This window comes from Palaemon carinicauda, chromosome 42 (assembly GCF_036898095.1).
Source record: "Palaemon carinicauda isolate YSFRI2023 chromosome 42, ASM3689809v2, whole genome shotgun sequence".
Classification (NCBI taxonomy): domain Eukaryota; kingdom Metazoa; phylum Arthropoda; class Malacostraca; order Decapoda; family Palaemonidae; genus Palaemon; species Palaemon carinicauda.
In genome coordinates this window covers 57,990,051-58,010,953 of record NC_090766.1, presented here as the reverse complement: position 1 = coordinate 58,010,953, position 20,903 = coordinate 57,990,051, and the positions used below count along the sequence as shown (strand labels likewise).

The window sequence follows — 20,903 nt, the reverse complement described above, 5'->3', positions numbered from 1 at the left end:
AGCCCGTACATGATGTGGTGTGTGTATGATTGTCAAGATGTTCAGATCGGTCCTGATCTCATCGTCTCTTGGGAACTATCTGAATAAGGTGAGAAAGACCGCAGAACCGTTTATCCCGATCGACGGTAGAAGAGCTCAATCTCACACAAGACCAAGTGCTAGCAACAGGGGCATGAAAACCTGTACTACAGTATATCACATACCCTTAGAGATGGGTGCGATCTTTGTACATACCATATTTGCGTACACGGACAAATTCTCAGTGACATCCAGACAAGTAGATCAGGCATTTTAGACGATGTAATCTTCCAAGGATGAAGTTACAACGCTCTATCGAGGGCTCTGCATTCGAAATAAGACCAAACACAGGTGCAAAAGGTGCAACACTCAACACGAACTACTTTCCTCTCTCTCCTGAGAGAGATTGTCCTGGAAGTGGAAAGAGGGCGATACTGTGAGCGTGCTTGTTCTCGTAAGATTCCGAGCATAAGTAGCGAGTGTAAGAGCACCTGTGATGACATGGATACTCGGGGATGGGAATATTCCCAGTACGTACCTAATCATCTCACAAAAGAGATGAAAAAGTACTGGGATCCCTTCCCCAAGCAAAATATTTTTGGTTTTACACTCTCCCACAGGAAGAGAAATGGCAGAAGTAGCGTATACTGTACTGTATGCAAACCGTATCAACCAGTCTCTTTGGACTTCTTCAAAGACATCATCTGTCGCCTATCTAGATGTCTTCTGGAATACTCTGAAGGAAAAGAAAGAGGGCTGGAGACCTTTTCCTCATGAAGGAGCAAGCGTTCCGTCTCTTACGAGACCAAGTACCATAGAGAGCTTTGCATCAAAACAATTCTGTGTTGGGTACAACCCAGGAACATAAGCCCCTCCTGGTACTGTTCCTCTTGGTACGTACCCTCCTGGTACTATTCCTCTTGGTACGCCTCCTTGCCTAAGTGGGCGCGGGGTCGATCGTAGAGACAGCTGCGGCCAATCAATCCTTCTACGACCAATTGTTGTCTCCTAAGAAGAAATACTAGTAGGAGTAGGCAGAGCCCTAACAACTGATGTCCTAACACCTGGAGGGTGATCTTATGTGAGTACCCCAAGTGTGTGGATTCCAGGTATGCGTGGAAGTCAGTCAGCTGGAGGCAGGTGAGAAGTGAGCCCAACTAGACAGTCTGCCTATGCCATCTATCTCCTCGATGTCATCGTCATCATGTTGCGTACGTTAGTCACGACGACCAAGGATACATTTACGTAGTGTGTATTTTAGGTGTGCATGGATTGCCGATTTGTGGTGGTAGGACAATTGCGTACTGGACATTTGCATCCCGGACAGTTGTGTCCCGGACAATTGCGTCCCCGGACTTTTTCGTCCCGGAAATTTGCGTACCTGTACCTTGTTTTTAGTGACCAGGTAATATTTGTTAAGAAATACGGAAGTAACTCTTTCTCTTTATATGTCTGTATGCATGTATATATGTATGTATGTGTGTATGTATGTATCCATGCTATTGCTCGATTACAGAACTACCAATTACTGTAAATAAGAAATATTGCATAAAATAAGCAAGGTACAGAACTTAGAATTACTGTACTTATCTATGATTTTACTTTTGTATTTACATAGACCTTTGAAAAGCAATTCCTGATTTCTCCAGATGCAGAAGAGACTTTTTATTCACGACCTTTTAACCTCAGTTGTTGGAGTGGGCATAGGATTCAACCAACTCTCTCAATTTCATCGTGGAATGAACATGATCGAACAGCTGATGACTTGCAGAGGTCCAATAATAGTTTAGAAGGGTGGCATTACACAATTCAGAATTATATAACATATCATCACCCCTCCATTTGGAAACTAATTGACGCCCTAAAGAAAGAAGAAGCTGTGACGGAGAAAAAGGAGAGTAGACTATCTTTCTTACGAGACGTTATTCATAACATGCATACCTTTTAGGTATGAGCTTAAAAGTAGCCATCGTAAGTCATTATTAAAAAAAATATAACCTAAACTTTTTAGACATATAGAAAATTTATAGTGTATACATATATGTAAAAAAAATTCCATTTTATAAAGTTTTAAAAGATGATAAAACGTGCAAATGAAATATTGATGTCTGTATAAATGTTTTTTTTCGTGTCCAGTATGGCTAAAGGTATAATTATTGCCAAAGTATGAATTAAGAATCTAAATTATTTGATGCTATTAAAACATGCATATCCAGGGTGGATAAAGGTATAAATTAAAATTACTGTGTAAAAGTATAGTGTAAAGGTAAAGATGAAAAGCTTTATAGAATCAGTAAAACACACATACAGGTACGCAAATATCCGGGAGGCATATGTCCGGGGACGCAATTGTCCAGGACACACCTGTCCGGGACGCAATTGTCCGGGGACGCAATTGTCCAGGACACAACTGTCCAGGACACAACTGTCCAGGACACAACTGTCCGGGACGCAAACGTCCAGTACGCAAATGTCCTAGAACCCCGATTTGTGTGGATTCCAGAGTATGTGGGGGGTGCGCGTACGTGCATGGTTCCTGATTGTGAACACATATGCTTAGAAGGTAAGCAGTAAGGTTTCAGCCCAAACACTTGGATACTGTACCTTGCTCATACACGTGGTCTAAGAGTGTCATAGGTTGGTCCGCAAGGAGACAAGACAGTCTACCAAAGTCATCCCACTCATGTTCGTTAATTGTGGGACCAAGCATGAGCTAGTGGATCTCCGGTGCATGTCGAAGATATGTTCCGAGCAAATACAAGTAGCGACATTGACCAAGAAGCCGTTGCACCTGGACGATTTTGTATGTGAAGCTCAAGTGCTTGGAACACCATCCGCACGAATCTCAGGTACATGTGGAAGGTAGTAAGTTTCAAGCCAGTTGGCCTACAATTGGAGACCTTACGTACTGTACAGTACATACGTGGAACCATTGCTCCCTTAACAGGATATAAAGATTGATACAGGAACTGTCGAAGATGATCATCCAGGGAGAGGGAAAAAAAAAAAAGGACAGGAGCCTTTATTTTGACCCGAAGTGTGTGAGCTCAGTTTTGTCCGAGAGATGAGCGCACTGCCTCTGCCGTAGAGAGAGGAACAGTAAGTGTCTCATATACGACTCCTTTCGATTGATCTTCCTCGACTACTTAGAAAAAGAGTTGCAGTAAAACTCTTTAACAAAGATGAGCTGGAGACTGAAGAACTTGAGGTTTTACCTTCTACAGGGTCGTAATGGGCGATAATGACATACTGACAACTAGGAGATAAATCCTTAGTGCCTTCCTAGGGTTAGGAAAATACTGAAGGAAAGAAAGGCTGTGTGCCATTTCCCTTCACACTCAGAGACAGCAAAACCTTCTTTCTCCGACGGAGCATAAAGATCAGGACTGCATTGCCATCATTGACATCATAAGGCCTAATTCATGAGGGAATAAACAACAAACAGGATTGCTGTCAAAAAGGAACAAGAATGTGAATATCAGCAAACTACACACACAACTGTCAAACAGCTACAGTTATTGTCAAATTACTGCAAAAGCTCTCTTCCTTAATCTTTCTCACACATGACAATCTGCCAATAAATTATCTAAATGAAAACAAGTGATTTTAACAGCCAATTGAGGTTTCCAAAAGTACAACTGTACTAGCCAGTGGTTGAAAACAAGATGGCAAGGAGAGACAGGTCTTCCCTGTCATCCACCAGTACCTACTGAAACCTTGTCATAATTTAAACAGCAGTGCTGAAAAGCTGAAAACATTCTCTTATTAAAGGACAAGGGTTTTCAAATGAGTAAGAACAAAATGGAGTTTTTATGATAAAACAAAGTTTTATGAATACTTACCTGGCAGTTATATATATATAGCTGATATCTCTAAATCGGCAGAATTTTTCAAAACGAGGCAACCGCCTTGTGGTGGTTGGGAGGTAGGTGGTAACACCCATCACAGGGTGGTCCAAGGAATCATTCCCATGTCTAAGACTTCAGTTCATCTATGCCCGACCTGTCTCCTGAGGGGAGGTGGGTGGGCCTTAGAATATATATATAACTGCCAGGTAAGTATTCATAAAACTTTGTTTTATCATAAAAACTCCATTTTTATGAATAGTACTTACCTGGCAGTTATATATATATATATAGCTGATTCACACATTTGGAGGAGGGAAACAGACAGTAAACATCGTTGGGGAAACAACAAAAGAGTTGTAGGAGATAAAAACACCTTGATTCCTTGCCTGCTAAGGTAGCTGATTCAAAGGTAGAGCCTTTAGAGTGGCTTTCCCTTAGGAGTTATCCAGGAGTAAGCCTGCAAAGCTGCAAAAAACTCAATCGAGTCTGTCAAAGGGATAAGACCAACAACTTGACTAGACTTCAGAAACTACCTTCGCCCCATATAATAAAAACTGCAACCTTACTCAAACCAACCACCTAACCCTGCAACATAGACATAAACTATCTATCTAGACTGAGGGAACCGCACCACAAGACGAAGTCCACAGACCATCATAAAAACACAAACCCTCATACATGCATATAAACCAAGGTTGAGTGGGGTTATTAACTCCTTTGCCTAATACAGAAACTGCAGCTATGTATGGGCCCAAGGTATAGTACTTGCCAAAGTCTACTCTCACCTCTCTAAGTTAATGAGAAGCGAAGACAGAGTTGCTCCTCCAGAAAATAGCATCCATGAATAGCCTAACTAACATATATTCCTGATATGCCAGAGAGGTAGCAATGGCTTACACTTCGTGAGCCCGTAATTTCAACAGGGCGAAGTGTTCCTCCTCACATAAGAGGTCGTGAGGTTAATGACATCAAACGTCGTAGGACAGGGTTACGAAGGGTTCTCGCTCTTTACGAGAAAGATGAACCTTAAGCCACAAACTGCCCTATCCTAATTGAAGTTCACCCTCTTCCCAATCGCCTGAACTTCGCTGACCTCTTGGCATTCGCTAGAGTCATAAGGGAGAGGGTTTTCTTTGCTACAACCCGAAGAGAGGCTAGCGAGATAGGTTCAAATTTCTTGGAGCACAGAAACTTAAACACCACATCCAGGTTTAAGAGTACCTATTACGTCGTCTGAAAAGGCCCAATGAGGTCCTGCAAACCTTGACTTTGGGACAACTCTAGGCCTCTATGCCTAAAGATGGCGGAGAGCATACTGCTGTATCCATTGATGGTAGATACAGCCAGCTTAGCATCCTGTCTGAGGTACAAGAAGAAGTCTGCAATCTGGCTCAGAAAGGTAGTGGATGAGGAAACCTGTGCCGCCTGCACCAAGCTCTAAAGGTCTCCCACCTAGATCGGTAGACTCTTTGTGAAGAGATCCTCCTTGCTCTGGCGATAGATTTCGTCGCTTGTGCCGAAAAGCCTCGAGATCTGACAAGCTTCTAGTCAGTCTGAAGGAAGTCAGTTGAGAGCAAGGGGGTAAGATGATACCTCTCGAAGTGGGGCTGTTTGAGAAGATCTGGACTTGCCGAAGTCTTCTTGGGAAGTCCATCAACATGCCCATCACTTCAGAAAACCATTCCCTAGCAAGCCAGAATGGCGCCGCTATGATCATTCGCCCCGAATCGAGGAGAGCGAATTTCCTGAAGACCAAATTGATGATCTCCAACGGGGGCAAGGTAAACATGTCCACCCCTGTCCAATCCATCAGGAAGGAGTCCACTGCCAGAACTTCCTCATCCGGGACTAGGGAGCAGCAGTAGGGGGTCCTCTTCTTCCAGTTGGAGGCAAAAAGGTCTGATACAGGTCTGCCCCACAACATCCAGAGACTGACAGACTTGCGGGTTGAGAGACCATTCTGAGGGAAAAAACAAGTCTCTTCCTGCTGAGCATGTTTATCCCGATGATTCTTGCCCTAGAACAAACCTCCTTTCTAGATCCAAGAAATCAGAACGAAGGCGTCCTTGATCTCAACATACGATTCAACTAGCGTCATCACGAAGTCCTAGATTCTAATGTTCAAAGTCATGTCCCATGCTAGAACTTTGACATCAAGCGTCCTGAAAGACGAGGCGCCGATCGTCTCGTAAGACGTGGCGCCGATAGACCTGTAAGACGTGGTGCCAAAAGTCCTGTAAGACGTGGAGCCGAGAGGTTAACAGAGCGAGACGCTGAACGTTCTAAAAGACAAGGTGCTGAGCGTCCTGGTGTCAGAAGAGACTCTTCTTGCTGACAGGAAGACCTAATTATTCGGTAGGCTCAACATTATCTAAAAATCAAGATACAGGGACGCTCTGATTTCTCCAGAGAGCAGCATTCCGCTAGATAAAGCAAAAGTTACGTGAACATGAGAGGGGCGGAGCTGAGATCAAAACACACGCCCGAAACTGACCCATTCTTCCTTGTAAACAAACGCCAGATAAAGTTTGATTGCATAGCCTGCCACTTAGACTCCTCTCTAGAACTGGGAGAGAGAATCGTTGTAGCTAAAAACTAAAGGAGGTTTCCCTATAAAAGGAAAAAGTAATCCTCCTTCAGAAGAAGTACTGACCAAAGGTCTGCTCCCCTCTTCTCCAAAGATTTTGATGTCTCCGTGGAGGACTGACTTCTGAACGAAGGCGTAAAGAGCATTTACGTCCAGGACCGGACAAAAGACTCCCTCTCCCAAAAGAGAGACATTGAAGTTGCAAAGTCGGTTAGGCAGAAAAGTCTTATCGGAGTAACTAACAAAGGAGGATTCACTTGGAAAAAGATTTCGCATCCATCCCAGAAAAAACACGGACCAAAGGTCTGCTCCTCTCTCCCAGGCTCACCAGAAGTAGCAAAGTCTGGATCCTACTGTTGTTAGTCATCAAATGTTTCTGTTTTAAGAAACAAAAATTAATATATTCTTAAAGCTCCATTAATGACCACGTGAAAACTCAGAGGGTGGGGAACATGGAGCAACAGAACTTAGGATCCTCACCTTCTGTTAACCTCAAACAATTCAACAGGAGAAAAGTGATCACTAAAGTCATCCTTGACAGAGAGCTTATAAGACGTGGCGTCGCCCTGAAAGGACAAGGCGGCGATCGTCCTATCATCCTGAAAGACGAGGCTGCCCTCGTCCCGAAAGACGAGGCTGCCCTCGTCCCGAAAGACGAGGCTGCCCTCGTCCCGAAAGACGAGGCTGCCCTCGTCCCGAAAGACGAGGCTGCCCACGTCCCGAAAGACGAGGCTGCCCACGTCCCGAAAGACGAGGCTGCCCACGTCCCGAAAGACGAGGCTGCCCACGTCCCGAAAGACGAGGCTGCCCACGTCCCGAAAGACGAGGCTGCCCACGTCCCGAAAGACGAGGCTGCCCACGTCCCGGGACGAAAGACGAGGCTGCCCACGTCCCGAAAGACGAGGCTGCCCACGTCCCGAAAGACGAGGCTGCCCACGTCCCGAAAGACGAGGCTGCCCACGTCCCGAAAGACGAGGCTGCCCACGTCCCGAAAGACGAGGCTGCCCACGTCCCGAAAGACGAGGCTGCCCACGTCCCGAAAGACGAGGCTGCCCACGTCCCGAAAGACGAGGCTGCCCACGTCCCGAAAGACGAGGCTGCCCTCGCCCCGAAATAGGAGGCTGCCCTCGCCCCGAAATAGGAGGCTGCACTCGCCCCGAAATAGGAGGCTGCACTCGCCCCGAAAGACGAGGCTGCACTCGCCCCGAAAGACGAGGCTGCACTCGCCCCGAAAGACGAGGCTGCACTCGCCCCGAAAGACGAGGCTGCACTCGCCCCGAAAGACGAGGCTGCACTCGCCCCGAAAGACGAGGCTGCACTCGCCCGGAAAGACGAGGCTGCACTCGCCCCGAAAGACGAGGCTGCCCTCGCCCTGAAAGACGAGGCTGCATTCGTCCTGAAAGACGAGGCTGCATTCGCCGTGAAAGACGAGGCTGCATTCGTCCTGAAAGACGAGGCTGCATAAGTCCTGAAAGACGAGGCTGCATTCGTCCTGAAAGACGAGGCAGCATTAGCCCTGAAAGACGAGGCAGCATTCGTCCTGAAAGACGAGGCAGCATTCGCCCTGAAAGACGAGGCTGCATTCGTCCTGAAAGACGAGGCAGCATTCGCCCTAAAAGACGAGGCAGCATTCGCCCTGAAAGACGAGGCTGCATTCGCCCTGAAAGACGAGGCTGCATTCGCCCTGAAAGACGAGGCAGCATTCGCCATGAAAGACGAGGCTGCATTAGTCCTGAAAGACGATGCAGCATTCGCCCTGAAAGACGAGGCTGCATTTGCTCTGAAAGACGAGGCTGCCCACGTCACGAAAGACGAGGCAGCATTCGTCCTGAAAGACGAGGCAGCATTCGTCCTGAAAGACGAGGCAGCATTCGTCCTGAAAGACGAGGCAGCATTCGTCCTGAAAGACGAGGCTGCATTAGTCCTGAAAGACGAGGCAGCATTCGTCCTGAAAGACGAGGCTGCATTCGTCCTGAAAGACGAGGCAGCATTCGTCCTGAAAGACGAGGCAGCATTCGTCCTGAAAGACGAGGCAGCATTCGCCATGAAAGACGAGGCTGCCCACGTCCCGAAAGACGAGGCAGCATTCGTCCTGAAAGACGAGGCTGCATTCGTCCTGAAAGACGAGGCTGCATTCGTCCTGAAAGACGAGGCAGCATTCGTCCTGAAAGACGAGGCAGCATTCGTCCTGAAAGACGAGGCTGCATTCGTCCTGAAAGACGAGGCTGCATTCGTCCTGAAAGACGAGGCTGCATTCGTCCTGAAAGACGAGGCTGCATTCGTCCTGAAAGACGAGGCTGCATTCGTCCAGAAAGACGAGGCTGCATTCGTCCCGAAAGACGAGGCAGCATTCGTCCCGAAAGACGAGGCTGCATTCGTCCTGAAAGACGAGGCAGCATTCGTCCCGAAAGACGAGGCAGCATTCGTCCCGAAAGACGAGGCAGCATTCGTCCTGAAAGACGAGGCTGCATTCGTCCTGAAAGACGAGGCAGCATTCGTCCTGAAAGACGAGGCAGCATTCGTCCTGAAAGACGAGGCAGCATTCGTCCTGAAAGACGAGGCAGCATTCGTCCTGAAAGACGAGGCAGCATTCGTCCTGAAAGACGAGGCAGCATTCGTCCTGAAAGACGAGGCAGCATTCGTCCTGAAAGACGAGGCAGCATTCGTCCTGAAAGACGAGGCAGCATTCGTCCTGAAAGACGAGGCAGCATTCGTCCTGAAAGACGAGGCAGCATTCGTCCTGAAAGACGAGGCAGCATTCGTCCTGAAAGACGAGGCAGCATTCGTCCTGAAAGACGAGGCAGCATTCGTCCTGAAAGACGAGGCAGCATTCGTCCTGAAAGACGAGGCAGCATTCGTCCTGAAAGACGAGGCTGCATTCGTCCTGAAAGACGAGGCTGCATTCGTCCTGAAAGACGAGGCAGCATTCGTCCTGAAAGACGAGGCTGCATTCGTCCTGAAAGACGAGGCAGCATTCGTCCTGAAAGACGAGGCAGCATTCGTCCTGAAAGACGAGGCAGCATTCGTCCTGAAAGACGAGGCAGCATTCGTCCTGAAAGACGAGGCAGCATTCGTCCTGAAAGACGAGGCAGCATTCGTCCTGAAAGACGAGGCAGCATTCGTCCTGAAAGACGAGGCAGCATTCGTCCTGAAAGACGAGGCTGCATTCGTCCTGAAAGACGAGGCAGCATTCGTCCTGAAAGACGAGGCAGCATTCGTCCTGAAAGACGAGGCAGCATTCGTCCTGAAAGACGAGGCAGCATTCGTCCTGAAAGACGAGGCTGCATTCGTCACGAAAGACGAGGCTGCCCACGTCCCGAAAGACGAGGCAGCATTCGTCCTGAAAGACGAGGCAGCATTCGTCCTGAAAGACGAGGCAGCATTCGTCCTGAAAGACGAGGCTGCATTCGTCCTGAAAGACGAGGCTGCATTCGTCCTGAAAGACGAGGCAGCATTCGTCCTGAAAGACGAGGCTGCATTCGTCCTGAAAGACGAGGCAGCATTCGTCCTGAAAGACGAGGCAGCATTCGTCCTGAAAGACGAGGCAGCATTCGTCCTGAAAGACGAGGCAGCATTCGTCACGAAAGACGAGGCTGCCCACGTCACGAAAGACGAGGCTGCCCACGTCACGAAAGACGAGGCTGCCCACGTCACGAAAGACGAGGCAGCATTCGTCCTGAAAGACGAGGCAGCATTCGTCCTGAAAGACGAGGCAGCATTCGTCCTGAAAGACGAGGCAGCATTCGTCCTGAAAGACGAGGCAGCATTCGTCCTGAAAGACGAGGCAGCATTCGTCACGAAAGACGAGGCTGCCCACGTCCCGAAAGACGAGGCAGCATTCGTCCTGAAAGACGAGGCTGCATTCGTCCTGAAAGACGAGGCTGCATTCGTCCTGAAAGACGAGGCTGCATTCGTCCTGAAAGACGAGGCTGCATTCGTCCTGAAAGACGAGGCAGCATTCGTCCTGAAAGACGAGGCAGCATTCGTCCTGAAAGACGAGGCAGCATTCGTCCTGAAAGACGAGGCAGCATTCGTCCTGAAAGACGAGGCTGCATTCGTCCTGAAAGACGAGGCTGCATTCGTCCTGAAAGACGAGGCAGCATTCGTCCTGAAAGACGAGGCTGCATTCGTCCTGAAAGACGAGGCAGCATTCGTCCTGAAAGACGAGGCAGCATTCGTCCTGAAAGACGAGGCAGCATTCGTCCTGAAAGACGAGGCAGCATTCGTCACGAAAGACGAGGCTGCCCACGTCACGAAAGACGAGGCTGCCCACGTCACGAAAGACGAGGCTGCCCACGTCACGAAAGACGAGGCTGCCCACGTCACGAAAGACGAGGCAGCATTCGTCCTGAAAGACGAGGCAGCATTCGTCCTGAAAGACGAGGCAGCATTCGTCCTGAAAGACGAGGCAGCATTCGTCCTGAAAGACGAGGCAGCATTCGTCCTGAAAGACGAGGCAGCATTCGTCACGAAAGACGAGGCTGCCCACGTCCCGAAAGACGAGGCAGCATTCGTCCTGAAAGACGAGGCTGCATTCGTCCTGAAAGACGAGGCTGCATTCGTCCTGAAAGACGAGGCTGCATTCGTCCTGAAAGACGAGGCTGCATTCGTCCTGAAAGACGAGGCAGCATTCGTCCTGAAAGACAAGGCAGCATTCGTCCTGAAAGACGAGGCCGCATTCGTCCTGAAAGACGAGGCTGCATTCGTCACGAAAGACGAGGCTGCCCACGTCCCGAAAGACGAGGCAGCATTCGTCCTGAAAGACGAGGCAGCATTCGTCCTGAAAGACGAGGCTGCATTCGTCACGAAAGACGAGGCTGCCCACGTCCCGAAAGACGAGGCTGCCCACGTCCCGAAAGACGAGGCTGCCCACGTCCCGAAAGACGAGGCTGCCCACGTCCCGAAAGACGAGGCTGCCCACGTCCCGAAAGACGAGGCTGCCCACGTCCCGAAAGACGAGGCTGCCCACGTCCCGAAAGACGAGGCTGCCCTCGCCCCGAAATAGGAGGCTGCCCTCGCCCCGAAATAGGAGGCTGCACTCGCCCCGAAATAGGAGGCTGCACTCGCCCCGAAAGACGAGGCTGCACTCGCCCCGAAAGACGAGGCTGCACTCGCCCCGAAAGACGAGGCTGCACTCGCCCCGAAAGACGAGGCTGCACTCGCCCCGAAAGACGAGGCTGCACTCGCCCCGAAAGACGAGGCTGCACTCGCCCGGAAAGACGAGGCTGCACTCGCCCCGAAAGACGAGGCTGCCCTCGCCCTGAAAGACGAGGCTGCATTCGTCCTGAAAGACGAGGCTGCATTCGCCGTGAAAGACGAGGCTGCATTCGTCCTGAAAGACGAGGCTGCATAAGTCCTGAAAGACGAGGCTGCATTCGTCCTGAAAGACGAGGCAGCATTAGCCCTGAAAGACGAGGCAGCATTCGTCCTGAAAGACGAGGCAGCATTCGCCCTGAAAGACGAGGCTGCATTCGTCCTGAAAGACGAGGCAGCATTCGCCCTGAAAGACGAGGCAGCATTCGCCCTGAAAGACGAGGCTGCATTCGCCCTGAAAGACGAGGCTGCATTCGCCCTGAAAGACGAGGCAGCATTCGCCATGAAAGACGAGGCTGCATTAGTCCTGAAAGACGATGCAGCATTCGCCCTGAAAGACGAGGCTGCATTTGCTCTGAAAGACGAGGCTGCATTCGTCCTGAAAGACGAGGCAGCATTCGCCCTGAAAAACGAGGCTGCATTCGTCCTGACAGGTGAGGCAGCATTCGCTCTGCAAGATGAGGCTGCATTAGTCCTGAAAGACGAGGCAGCATTCGTCCCGAAAGACGAGGCTGCCCACGTCCCGAAAGACGAGGCTGCCCTCGCCCCGAAATAGGAGGCTGCACTCGCCCCGAAATAGGAGGCTGCACTCGCCCCGAAAGACGAGGCTGCACTCGCCCCGAAAGACGAGGCTGCACTCGCCCCGAAAGACGAGGCTGCACTCGCCCCGAAAGACGAGGCTGCCCTCGCCCCGAAAGACGAGGCTGCCCTCGCCCCGAAAGACGAGGCTGCCCTCGCCCCGAAAGACGAGGCTGCCCTCGCCCTGAAAGACGAGGCTGCATTCGTCCTGAAAGACGAGGCTGCATTCGCCGTGAAAGACGAGGCTGCATTCGTCCTGAAAGACGAGGCTGCATAAGTCCTGAAAGACGAGGCTGCATTCGTCCTGAAAGACGAGGCAGCATTAGCCCTGAAAGACGAGGCTGCATTCGTCCTGAAAGACGAGGCAGCATTCGCCCTGAAAGACGAGGCTGCATTCGTCCTGAAAGACGAGGCAGCATTCGCCCTGAAAGACGAGGCTGCATTAGTCCTGAAAGACGAGGCAGCATTCGCCCTGAAAGACGAGGCTGCATTCGCCCTGAAAGACGAGGCAGCATTCGCCCTGAAAGACGAGGCTGCATTAGTCCTGAAAGACGATGCAGCATTCGCCCTGAAAGACGAGGCTGCATTTGCTCTGAAAGACGAGGCTGCATTCGTCCTGAAAAACGAGGCTGCATTCGTCCTGACAGGTGAGGCAGCATTCGCTCTGCAAGATGAGGCTGCATTAGTCCTGAAAGACGAGGCAGCATTCGTCCTGAAAGACAAGGCTGCATTCGTCCTGAAAGACGAGGCTGCATTCGTCCTGAAAGACGAGGCTGCATTCGTCCTGAAAGACGAGGCTGCATTCGTCCTGAAAGACGAGGCAGCATTCGTCCTGAAAGACGAGGCAGCATTCGTCCTGAAAGACGAGGCAGCATTCGCCATGAAAGACGAGGCTGCCCACGTCCCGAAAGACGAGGCAGCATTCGTCCTGAAAGACGAGGCTGCATTCGTCCTGAAAGACGAGGCTGCATTCGTCCTGAAAGACGAGGCAGCATTCGTCCTGAAAGACGAGGCAGCATTCGTCCTGAAAGACGAGGCTGCATTCGTCCTGAAAGACGAGGCTGCATTCGTCCTGAAAGACGAGGCTGCATTCGTCCTGAAAGACGAGGCTGCATTCGTCCTGAAAGACGAGGCTGCATTCGTCCAGAAAGACGAGGCTGCATTCGTCCCGAAAGACGAGGCAGCATTCGTCCCGAAAGACGAGGCTGCATTCGTCCCGAAAGACGAGGCAGCATTCGTCCCGAAAGACGAGGCAGCATTCGTCCCGAAAGACGAGGCAGCATTCGTCCCGAAAGACGAGGCTGCATTCGTCCTGAAAGACGAGGCAGCATTCGTCCTGAAAGACGAGGCAGCATTCGTCCTGAAAGACGAGGCAGCATTCGTCCTGAAAGACGAGGCAGCATTCGTCCTGAAAGACGAGGCTGCATTCGTCCTGAAAGACGAGGCAGCATTCGTCCTGAAAGACGAGGCAGCATTCGTCCTGAAAGACGAGGCAGCATTCGTCCTGAAAGACGAGGCAGCATTCGTCCTGAAAGACGAGGCAGCATTCGTCCTGAAAGACGAGGCAGCATTCGTCCTGAAAGACGAGGCAGCATTCGTCCTGAAAGACGAGGCCGCATTCGTCCTGAAAGACGAGGCAGCATTCGTCCTGAAAGACGAGGCTGCATTCGTCCTGAAAGACGAGGCAGCATTCGTCCTGAAAGACGAGGCAGCATTCGTCCTGAAAGACGAGGCAGCATTCGTCCTGAAAGACGAGGCAGCATTCGTCCTGAAAGACGAGGCAGCATTCGTCCTGAAAGACGAGGCAGCATTCGTCCTGAAAGACGAGGCAGCATTCGTCCTGAAAGACGAGGCAGCATTCGTCCTGAAAGACGAGGCTGCATTCGTCCTGAAAGACGAGGCAGCATTCGTCCTGAAAGACGAGGCTGCATTCGTCCTGAAAGACGAGGCAGCATTCGTCCTGAAAGACGAGGCAGCATTCGTCCTGAAAGACGAGGCTGCATTCGTCCTGAAAGACGAGGCAGCATTCGTCCTGAAAGACGAGGCTGCATTCGTCCCGAAAGACGAGGCAGCATTCGTCCTGAAAGACGAGGCAGCATTCGTCCTGAAAGACGAGGCAGCATTCGTCCTGAAAGACGAGGCAGCATTCGTCCTGAAAGACGAGGCTGCATTCGTCCTGAAAGACGAGGCAGCATTCGTCCTGAAAGACGAGGCTGCATTCGTCCCGAAAGACGAGGCAGCATTCGTCCTGAAAGACGAGGCAGCATTCGTCCTGAAAGACGAGGCAGCATTCGTCCTGAAAGACGAGGCAGCATTCGTCCTGAAAGACGAGGCTGCATTCGTCACGAAAGACGAGGCTGCCCACGTCCCGAAAGACGAGGCAGCATTCGTCCTGAAAGACGAGGCAGCATTCGTCCTGAAAGACGAGGCAGCATTCGTCCTGAAAGACGAGGCTGCATTCGTCCTGAAAGACGAGGCTGCATTCGTCCTGAAAGACGAGGCAGCATTCGTCCTGAAAGACGAGGCTGCATTCGTCCTGAAAGACGAGGCAGCATTCGTCCTGAAAGACGAGGCAGCATTCGTCCTGAAAGACGAGGCAGCATTCGTCCTGAAAGACGAGGCAGCATTCGTCACGAAAGACGAGGCTGCCCACGTCACGAAAGACGAGGCTGCCCACGTCACGAAAGACGAGGCTGCCCACGTCACGAAAGACGAGGCTGCCCACGTCACGAAAGACGAGGCAGCATTCGTCCTGAAAGACGAGGCAGCATTCGTCCTGAAAGACGAGGCAGCATTCGTCCTGAAAGACGAGGCAGCATTCGTCCTGAAAGACGAGGCAGCATTCGTCACGAAAGACGAGGCTGCCCACGTCCCGAAAGACGAGGCAGCATTCGTCCTGAAAGACGAGGCTGCATTCGTCCTGAAAGACGAGGCTGCATTCGTCCTGAAAGACGAGGCTGCATTCGTCCTGAAAGACGAGGCTGCATTCGTCCTGAAAGACGAGGCAGCATTCGTCCTGAAAGACGAGGCAGCATTCGTCCTGAAAGACGAGGCAGCATTCGTCCTGAAAGACGAGGCAGCATTCGTCCTGAAAGACGAGGCAGCATTCGTCCTGAAAGACGAGGCTGCATTCGTCCTGAAAGACGAGGCTGCATTCGTCCTGAAAGACGAGGCAGCATTCGTCCTGAAAGACGAGGCTGCATTCGTCCTGAAAGACGAGGCAGCATTCGTCCTGAAAGACGAGGCAGCATTCGTCCTGAAAGACGAGGCAGCATTCGTCCTGAAAGACGAGGCAGCATTCGTCACGAAAGACGAGGCTGCCCACGTCACGAAAGACGAGGCTGCCCACGTCACGAAAGACGAGGCTGCCCACGTCACGAAAGACGAGGCAGCATTCGTCCTGAAAGACGAGGCAGCATTCGTCCTGAAAGACGAGGCAGCATTCGTCCTGAAAGACGAGGCAGCATTCGTCCTGAAAGACGAGGCAGCATTCGTCACGAAAGACGAGGCTGCCCACGTCCCGAAAGACGAGGCAGCATTCGTCCTGAAAGACGAGGCTGCATTCGTCCTGAAAGACGAGGCTGCATTCGTCCTGAAAGACGAGGCTGCATTCGTCCTGAAAGACGAGGCTGCATTCGTCCTGAAAGACGAGGCAGCATTCGTCCTGAAAGACGAGGCAGCATTCGTCCTGAAAGACGAGGCCGCATTCGTCCTGAAAGACGAGGCTGCATTCGTCACGAAAGACGAGGCTGCCCACGTCCCGAAAGACGAGGCAGCATTCGTCCTGAAAGACGAGGCAGCATTCGTCCTGAAAGACGAGGCTGCATTCGTCACGAAAGACGAGGCTGCCCACGTCCCGAAAGACGAGGCAGCATTCGTCCTGAAAGACGAGGCAGCATTCGTCCTGAAAGACGAGGCTGCATTCGTCACGAAAGACGAGGCTGCCCACGTCCCGAAAGACGAGGCAGCATTCGTCCTGAAAGACGAGGCAGCATTCGTCCTGAAAGACGAGGCCGCATTCGTCCTGAAAGACGAGGCAGCATTCGTCCTGAAAGACGAGGCAGCATTCGTCCTGAAAGACGAGGCTGCATTCGTCCTGAAAGACGAGGCAGCATTCGTCCTGAAAGACGAGGCAGCATTCGTCCTGAAAGACGAGGCAGCATTCGTCCTGAAAGACGAGGCAGCATTCGTCCTGAAAGACGAGGCCGCATTCGTCCTGAAAGACGAGGCAGCATTCGTCCTGAAAGACGAGGCAGCATTCGTCCTGAAAGACGAGGCTGCATTCGTCCTGAAAGACGAGGCAGCATTCGTCCTGAAAGACGAGGCAGCATTCGTCCTGAAAGACGAGGCAGCATTCGTCCTGAAAGACGAGGCAGCATTCGTCCTGAAAGACGAGGCAGCATTCGTCCTGAAAGACGAGGCAGCATTCGTCCTGAAAGACGAGGCTGCATTCGTCCTGAAAGACGAGGCAGCATTCGTCCTGAAAGACGAGGCAGCATTCGTCCTGAAAGACGAGGCAGCATTCGTCCTGAAAGACGAGGCTGCCCACGTCCCGAAAGACGAGGCAGCATTCGTCCTGAAAGACGAGGCCGCATTCGTCCTGAAAGACGAGGCCGCATTCGTCCTGAAAGACGAGGCCGCATTCGTCCTGAAAGACGAGGCAGCATTCGTCCTGAAAGACGAGGCAGCATTCGTCCTGAAAGACGAGGCAGCATTCGTCCTGAAAGACGAGGCCGCATTCGTCCTGAAAGACGAGGCAGCATTCGTCCTGAAAGACGAGGCAGCATTCGTCCTGAAAGACGAGGCAGCATTCGTCCTGAAAGACGAGGCAGCATTCGTCCTGAAAGACGAGGCAGCATTCGTCCTGAAAGACGAGGCAGCATTCGTCCTGAAAGACGAGGCAGCATTCGTCCTGAAAGACGAGGCCGCATTCGTCCTGAAAGACGAGGCAGCATTCGTCCTGAAAGACGAGGCAGCATTCGTCCTGAAAGACGAGGCAGCATTCGTCCTGAAAGACGAGGCAGCATTCGTCCTGAAAGACGAGGCCGCATTCGTCCTGAAAGACGAGGCAGCATTCGTCCTGAAAGACGAGGCAGCATTCGTCCTGAAAGACGAGGCAGCATTCGTCCTGAAAGACGAGGCAGCATTCGTCCTGAAAGACGAGGCAGCATTCGTCCTGAAAGACGAGGCAGCATTCGTCCTGAAAGACGAGGCAGCATTCGTCCTGAAAGACGAGGCAGCATTCGTCCTGAAAGACGAGGCCGCATTCGTCCTGAAAGACGAGGCAGCATTCGTCCTGAAAGACGAGGCAGCATTCGTCCTGAAAGACGAGGCAGCATTCGTCCTGAAAGACGAGGCAGCATTCGTCCTGAAAGACGAGGCAGCATTCGTCCTGAAAGACGAGGCAGCATTCGTCCTGAAAGACGAGGCTGCATTCGTCCTGAAAGACGAGGCAGCATTCGTCCTGAAAGACGAGGCAGCATTCGTCCTGAAAGACGAGGCAGCATTCGTCACGAAAGACGAGGCTGCCCACGTCCCGAAAGACGAGGCAGCATTCGTCCTGAAAGACGAGGCCGCATTCGTCCTGAGAGACGAGGCCGCATTCGTCCTGAAAGACGAGGCCGCATTCGTCCTGAAAGACGAGGCCGCATTCGTCCTGAAAGACGAGGCAGCATTCGTCCTGAAAGACGAGGCAGCATTCGTCCTGAAAGACGAGGCCGCATTCGTCCTGAAAGACGAGGCAGCATTCGTCCTGAAAGACGAGGCAGCATTCGTCCTGAAAGACGAGGCAGCATTCGTCCTGAAAGACGAGGCAGCATTCGTCCTGAAAGACGAGGCAGCATTCGTCCTGAAAAACGAGGCTGCATTCGTCACGAAAGACGAGGCTGCCCACGTCCCGAAAGACGAGGCAGCATTCGTCCTGAAAGACGAGGCTGCATTCGTCACGAAAGACGAGGCTGCCCACGTCCCGAAAGACGAGGCAGCATTCGTCCTGAAAGACGAGGCAGCATTCGTCCTGAAAGACGAGGCTGCATTCGTCACGAAAGACGAGGCTGCCCACGTCCCGAAAGACGAGGCAGCATTCGTCCTGAAAGACGAGGCAGCATTCGTCCTGAAAGACGAGGCTGCATTCGTCACGAAAGACGAGGCTGCCCACGTCCCGAAAGACGAGGCAGCATTCGTCCTGAAAGACGAGGCAGCATTCGTCCTGAAAGACGAGGCAGCATTCGTCCTGAAAGACGAGGCAGCATTCGTCCTGAAAGACGAGGCAGCATTCGTCCTGAAAGACGAGGCCGCATTCGTCCTGAAAGACGAGGCAGCATTCGTCCTGAAAGACGAGGCAGCATTCGTCCTGAAAGACGAGGCAGCATTCGTCCTGAAAGACGAGGCAGCATTCGTCCTGAAAGACGAGGCCGCATTCGTCCTGAAAGACGAGGCTGCATTCGTCACGAAAGACGAGGCTGCCCACGTCCCGAAAGACGAGGCAGCATTCGTCCTGAAAGACGAGGCTGCATTCGTCACGAAAGACGAGGCTGCCCACGTCCCGAAAGACGAGGCAGCATTCGTCCTGAAAGACGAGGCAGCATTCGTCCTGAAAGACGAGGCTGCATTCGTCACGAAAGACGAGGCTGCCCACGTCCCGAAAGACGAGGCAGCATTCGTCCTGAAAGACGAGGCAGCATTCGTCCTGAAAGACGAGGCTGCATTCGTCACGAAAGACGAGGCTGCCCACGTCCCGAAAGACGAGGCAGCATTCGTCCTGAAAGACGAGGCAGCATTCGTCCTGAAAGACGAGGCAGCATTCGTCCTGAAAGACGAGGCAGCATTCGTCCTGAAAGACGAGGCTGCATTCGTCACGAAAGACGAGGCTGCCCACGTCCCGAAAGACGAGGCAGCATTCGTCCTGAAAGACGAGGCAGCATTCGTCCTGAAAGACGAGGCAGCATTCGTCCTGAAAGACGAGGCAGCATTCGTCCTGAAAGACGAGGCAGCATTCGTCCTGAAAGACGAGGCAGCATTCGTCCTGAAAGACGAGGCTGCATTCGTCACGAAAGACGAGGCTGCATTCGTCCCGAAAGACGAGGCAGCATTCGTCCTGAAAGACGAGGCAGCATTCGTCCTGAAAGACGAGGCTGCATTCGTCCTGAAAGACGAGGCTGCATTCGTCCTGAAAGACGAGGCTGCATTCGTCCTGAAAGACGAGGCTGCATTCGTCCTGAAAGACGAGGCTGCATTCGTCCTGAAAGACGAGGCAGCATTCGTCCTGAAAGACGAGGCCGCATTCGTCCTGAAAGACGAGGCCGCATTCGTCCTGAAAGACGAGGCAGCATTCGTCCTGAAAGACGAGGCAGCATTCGTCCTGAAAGACGAGGCTGCATTCGTCCTGAAAGACGAGGCTGCATTCGTCCTGAAAGACGAGGCAGCATTCATCCTGAAAGACGAGGCAGCATTCGTCCTGAAAGACGAGGCTGCATTCGCCCTGAAAGACGAGGCTGCATACGTCCTGTCTTGAAAGACTTAGCGCCGAGCGTTAAGGCAAAATGATATTCACTATGCCACTCGGCGCGTTCGGTTCCGACCAGAGGGTTCATAAAGCTGGGACAAAAAACCGAGTCAATGATGGTTTGTAAGCATTGATATTAGCAGAGAATATCTATGACTTAAGAATTGCCATTAAAATCAAAAGTGATGCAATGCAAAATTCTAAAAGCAGTGTAAGAATCTTAACGTTCAACGCTCTTTGCTTTACCATGGCAAGGGCGAGCATTCTTGGGAACGTTAACAGGAACGCTCGCGAGGGCGTTTGCTCGTGAGCTAACGCCTCTCGTTTCCTTTCGCCGATCGACGTTCCTTCTCCCATGGGCCGGGGAGCTTGGAAGAGGTCTAAGGCTAGGAAAACAACGTCCCTGTGCTGAAAGAATCTAATGCCTAATTTAGCACTGAAAACTTGCACTATTAAACTCTTACACAAAAAACCATAATTAGTTCCTGCCCGTTGTGAGAGAACTTATTCTTCTGCCACGGGCTTGAATGAGAAAGCAAAATCGTCTCTAGTACTTGCTATATAAACTGTAACAAAATATTTTTTATAAAATATAAAACTGACATTTCCATAATAAAATAAACTTTCAAACATACTTACCCGGCGGTCACAAAAAGAAAAAACCACCGGGCAAGAGTTGAGAATAAAAATAGATGTAGAAGACACTCACCCGGTAGTTACATATAACCACCGGTAAAATTAAATGTCATAAATACCTACCCGGCAGTTACATACAAACGCCGGGAAAGTTATACGTTAAAGATTAAAATGAACAGAAAAAGGGAAAACAAATGTAATCCACAATTAAGTCAAAGGGAATTAAAAAACAAGCGAGTTGTAATGATAAAAAGAACAGATATAGCAATAACGTATCCATATATATACATGTAAACAATAGGAACATATAAATGAAAAAGCTACTAAAACTAGAATTTCCATATAAATTAGTTGTTGTTGGAGAATAATAGCCAACACTTTAATTCCCATATCGAAAAGAACGCTACCAAGGCATGTT

At 51.3% G+C, this 20,903-nt stretch overlaps 1 protein-coding gene across 1 annotated transcript in view; it reads right to left on the bottom strand.

Annotated features, from left to right (window-relative positions):
- Nucleotides 1–20,903, bottom strand: part of LOC137633353 (uncharacterized) — a 224,657-nt gene that overhangs the window by 186,711 nt on the left and 17,043 nt on the right. The gene's annotated exons all lie outside the window — the stretch shown is intronic.